This window comes from Palaemon carinicauda, chromosome 5 (assembly GCF_036898095.1).
Source record: "Palaemon carinicauda isolate YSFRI2023 chromosome 5, ASM3689809v2, whole genome shotgun sequence".
Lineage (NCBI taxonomy): Eukaryota > Metazoa > Arthropoda > Malacostraca > Decapoda > Palaemonidae > Palaemon > Palaemon carinicauda.
The window spans coordinates 99,214,641-99,220,726 of NC_090729.1; positions in this window are offsets into that span (position 1 = coordinate 99,214,641).

Genomic DNA, 6,086 nt, shown 5'->3' on the forward strand with positions numbered 1-6,086 from the left:
CTGCCTAACCTAGGCTAGGTGAGCTAGTCTCCTAGACCAGGAAGGGCAGGGGGAGGACAAGTCGCTAAGCCACAGGGAGGACGGGACTTAACCCAACCAAGTGTGGACTAGGAGGAAGGGCAGAGCCCCACCACCTTCACCCAAAGGAGAGTACATTATTCTAATGGGGGCTGGGGGGAGAACGACTGGTACTCTGAGGTTCTGTCCCAAACTCAAAGCGCATGAACTATGGCAAGGAGTGGGTTAGGAAAAATCCTAGCCTACCCTTACCCGAAAGCATATCGAGGTAAGGAGGGGTAGGATGTAGCCTAGGCTACCTCAGAGGGAGGAGATTACCTTAGGAAAGGTAACTAGGAGGTAAGGGAGTATACAATAGCCCCAACGTTAGGTTAGGGGCAAGGGAGACGACTACCAATATCACCGAAACCCATTGTATACTCCCTAGAAGGCGAAATAACATCTGTGCAATCACTGAATCTTGTTTGTATAAATGCCTATGTCTTCATTTATAGAATAACACTAGGAACACTTATTATATCACGCAAGAAGTAAACATGAACACTAGGCTATCGAGCTTAGGGGCTAGGCTAGCAATCTAGCATAGGGTAGGCTAATATAGTTGCCTAAACGAATACTAACGCATAATATAACCAACTCCTAGCAATGTAGACTAAATAACTAATGAAGTTATTAGTTATAAGACCGGGAAGGTTGCTCTGGCTAACTGAATAAAGCATGCGAGGCGAGCAACAGCGTCGAAATATGACGCCTCCGGTCGGGGCACAGCTCAGCCACAAAACAGAAGAATTAAAGACTAAGATAGGGTTGTCGCCTATGGCGGCACTCAGAGGGAAGAAGGGATTACCCTTAAATCTCCACAGGAGACAAGTATCAAGTTATATAATTAATTCTAGGAGATATACTATCTCCTGTTGGATTGATAAAACGATACCCGAGGGTAACCGGGGATAATGAAAGTATACTTAAGCGCTTAGGCTAGGTAGCCTAGCGCAGGGCGAGATCTCAGTTACCTAAATCACCGAAACTCTAACGTATACAATCGACACAAGGAAGAGGAAATTTGTATGCATAATATATCTTTACTATTATAATTGTGCCTAAATAGCTTATATAATTTAATAATGCTATTACCACCGTGAATGTCGTTCTGCTAACTAAATAACACATGCATAACGAATGACAGCGCCCATGGCACCTCCGATAATCGGCCCAGCTCATTAACACAATAAATGACTCTAATTTCACTGTGAATCAGGAGCTAAAAATTATACACTGTAAAGAATAAATACTCAACTTTCCCGAGGCAGAAGAAGCTGGAGATTGCATAATTAATCCTCACAAAAGCGATCAAAAACGTTAGATCAACAGGGAAAAGCACCGTGCGAATTCGCTACAAAAATAGTAATGAGCGCCATATTGGATACTCGTAATAGTACGGGAGGAAGGGTAACCTTGATAATGGCTCCCCTTTTGTTTTTCGCCACTCTTCCCCCTCGAAACGAAAACGCTATTCCGGGTGAAGATTGCTATGTGTCGTATCAAGATATACGTCCCTTGATTTTATGCGATATCCTTAAGAAATATTTTAAGGATATTCGTGCCAGGAGTTAGAATTCTGGAGACCTAAAGGTCAATTCTGTGGGAATATCACTGTAGCCAAATATATCTTAGAAAGCTACCAATAGGAACCTTCCATCAGGACGACATGGCTCGAGGCCAAAAATGAGGGTGTAGGTATACTGTATTATTCCTACTGCCTTCTTCCAGAATGAGGGCTCAAATGGAAGAGGGGTATGAATCATTCTAGCTTCCATCCAGCCACAAGATCTGTTGCCAGTCACTGCCAGTTTCAGGAATGTGGATGGCAGTCCAAGGGAGGACTGAAGAACATTCAAATATAAAAGGGTCTCCCACCGCCAGCCGTCACAGCTGGCACAACTTTTCCCGGAGCCTTGCGTCCATAGGGGAAAGTCGGAGCGGCTGTCAAGCTGCCTATGTAGGAGCCCGGCCGGCGCCACGATTTACCCGGCAAGCGGGGAGATTGTAGAACAACGGCCACAGACATGCGATGGCTAGGCTATCGCTAAAGGCCAGAGAGGGTCAGGGAAAGGGTCTTGTATGTTGTGTCGGGAGAAGGTGGCAGGATTGTCGCCATTTCCAAACACAGATGAAACCTTGTTTCAATATCGGCGCCATCCTAGGCGGCAGAAGAATGTCGATTCTTCAGCCTAGGGTCTGCCGAAACAAGACTAGTCTTCTAGACCGCAGGGGAGAAGGTGGCGGCAATATACTACCACTTCAGGTGCGGACTAGGGAAGCTAAGCTTCCTATGCCGACAACTGTAAGCCGCCAGGGGAGTGACTACTCACACGGCAGCCCAGCTGTCAGCATAAAGACTGAATACTCTGAGTTACTGTCATAAAACCAAGCCGGGATACTCACCGGCAAGGGGGAAGACAGAAAATACTAGCCTAGTCAAGCCGGAGTGTACTACTCTATGGCAAGACCAAGATAGGGTTGTCGCCCATGGCGGCACTCAGAGGGAAGGAGGGTTTACCCTTAAATCTCTGAAGGAGACGAGTATCGAATTATATAATTAATTCTAGGAGATATACTATCTACTGTTGAATTGATAAAACGATACACGAGGGTAAACGGGAGTAATGTATGAAAGTATACTAAAGCGCATAGGCTAGGCTAGTCTAGCGCAGGGCGAGATCTCGGCTACCTATATCGCCGAGACTCTAACGTATACAATCGACACATTTAGGAAGAGGAAAAATGTTTGCATGATCATATCTTCACTAGTATAATTTTGCCTAATTAGCTATAATTCATTAAAGCTAAATACCGGGAATGTCGTTCTGCTGACTAAATAAAGCATGCATGACGAATGACAGCGCCCAAAATGGCGCCTCCGGTGACCGGCTACGCTCCAATAAACACATTAAATTTATGCTAATTTCATTGTGAGACAGGAGCAAAAAATTATACACCGTAAAGATTAAATACTCAACTTTCCAGAGGCAGAAGATGCTGGAGAATGCATAATTAATTCTCAAAAGAAACGATCTAGAACACTAGATTAACAGGGAGAACACTGTGCGAAATTGCTACCAAAATAGGAATGAGCGCCATCTTGCAGCCTCGTAATAGTAGGGAAGGAAGGGTAACCTTGATAACGGCTCCCCTTCAATCTTGCCACTCTTCCCCCTCGAAGCGAAAATGCTATTCGGGGTGAAGATTGCCATGTGTCGTATCAGGATATACGTCCCCTGATATTATGCGATATCCTTAAGAGAAATTTTAAGGATACTCGCGCCAGGAGTTAGAATTCTGGAGACCTATGGTCAATTCTCTGAGAGTATCACTGTAGTCAAATATCCCTTAGAAAGCTGTCTATAGGAAGCTTCCATCAGGACAACATTGCTTGAGCCCAAAACACTATATACCATAATTAAAATAAATATTTTATAAAATTTTAAGTCAATTCTTTCAAACTACTACCCTATTAATGAACAATATGCAATTAGGCTACCCGTTAACCGGTGTTTCATTCATGTTGCTGATGCACAAGAATTTATAGTTTTTAGCTCTGGTGCTTGATTATAAAGTTTAGGAAATTATTTATATTGCATTATAACAACTATATTCTATGTTTTTAGACAATTTTTAATGTTATCTTCTAAATTCGGCATTTACATTTAATTACAGTACGCGATTTGTACATTCATAGGTTCCTACTAAATTTCCTTTTTGTTTCCTAGTTACGACAAAGGTTTCCCCGATTCCAAACAGAATAGCAGCTATGAATATTGTTTCTTTTCTCGCCTTCATTTACAGCTTGTTAGTTTATATTTGGCAATATATTTTCTTGAAGATATTTTCTCCTTAGTGAATAAGGGTATAGTGTAAAATGTCAGTCTTGTGCTACTGCACTTTGTTTACTATCATACATTGATTGAAATACAAGCAAAACAGCTGATATCTGATTTGTTTCATAACAAAACAGCTGTTTTTTGTTCGGTTGTTATTGTGGCTGTATGCATTTATGCAATGATTATAATTTTCTAACCCCCTGAAGTAGATGGGATAAATATTATTACTGGGTTACTGTAGGTATCGGATTACTAGGCAAGAGTCGAAGCATCAGGAATTGCGCCATGTTTCAAGATTGCTGAGTAAGACTTAGTATGAAAATGGTTAGTGGTCGTTGTATACAATATAGACACTAATGCTGGGATCACACATTCCTGTATCTTGCTCCCGTAAGAGGATTTAATGGCAGTTGGCAACAAAACACGTCAAACTTTAGGGCTTGCGAAGTAAAACCAGGGGTGTTGGTACACCTGGCATGTGGCGCAAAGTCTTTTTTTGGGTGGTGCACGTACTGTATGGTATCCGATTGGATGCAACTCATGATCGGGGCTCAAGCCAGTACATGAGCGAGTGTACAGATTCGGGGGGTTTGACGTCCTGCTGACGTTAGCATGTAGGTCAAGACATGCATAGCTTGTAGGTCAAATATAAACATGGTACATTTATGGTTGGTAAATCTTTAATTGGTAAGTTCGACTGGGTACATCTGGCATCATTTCTCATCGACATCCTAGCGGAAAATATTGGAAACTTCGGACCAGGTGGTATTTAAAGTTCAGTGACAAATCATCTCTCCTGTTGTATGTATTATTATATTAAGTAAATGCATAATGAAACTAATAACAAAATCACACGAAATTAAACATTTCCAACTTATTATACAAAACGGATTTTGAGCGAAGCGAAAAATCTATTTTTGGGTGAGATAGCCATGTCGTCCTGATGGAAGGTTCCTTTAAGTAACTTCCTAGGGTATATTTGACTACAGTGATATTCCCAGAGAATTTACCTTTAGGTCTCCAGAATTCTAACTCCTGGCGCGAATATCCTTAAAATTTCTCTCAAGGATATCGCATAATATCAGGGGACGTATATCTTGATACGACACAGCAATCTTCACCCCGAATAGCCTTTTTGCTTCGAGGGGAAAAGTGGCAAAAATAGAAGGGGACCCGTTATCAAGGTACCCTTCCTCCGTTACTACCTTCAGTATCTAAATGGCGCCATCGTCGCCGCCATGTTTATTCCTTATAGCGTTGAGCAAGGTGCTACAGATATAGTAGTTTCGGGAGGGATCCTGCCAAGGCCTTTTCTATGAAAAGGAGGGCGGGTCCATCAGGACAACATAGCTATCTCACCCAAAAATAGACTCGTTTTTTTGGGCTCAGGCCATGTCGTCCTGATGGAAGGTTACCAGAGCATTATTCAGAAAGTACTGTATCTGTGGATTTTCCGAATGTGCCTTAACCTCAAGACAATATTTCCTTGGTCACGCAGACCTTAGAGACATATGACGTTACCGTTATACGTCATTACTTCTAATCATGAACTATGTTAGTGCTTCCTGCCCCCTGCAGGGAAGAGTCATACTAGACTCAGTAAAAAGTCTCGAGATTTGCATATCCCATATGAACAAACCTAGCAACAAGTGCATACGGGTCTCACTGTATGCAAAGCCAGTCGAAGTTTGTATTCTCAATACAAACAAAGGTTTATATGAGCCACCGTAGCATCCAGAGCATACAGGATTAGCTGTATGCAAAATCAGACAAGTTTGTACCCGTGTAGGAACAAAGTATGCATAGGCAGAGAAAAGTTGTATTCATGTTAGAACAAAGTTATTCATTTTGTTCACATGTCAATATGCAGATTATTAAGGATTAAATAATACTCATACATATCTTTATTCATTCAAATTTTGGGGCGAAATAAGACGCAACAATCAAATATTTACTGGTAATCAATAAATAGTAATTCAACATACATTATATAGCGGTAATAAAATGTTAGTGAATACAAAAGAAACATAAAATACAGACGAGACCAGAAATGCTTACTTCACCTGAAAGGGAATAATAATTAATGCCACAATAGATTTTCTAATATGCATTTCTCTGAATGACTGTCTTTTCACACTGTGTAAAGAACACATGGCACAAGTGTTATCTCTATGTTTCTTCACCTTT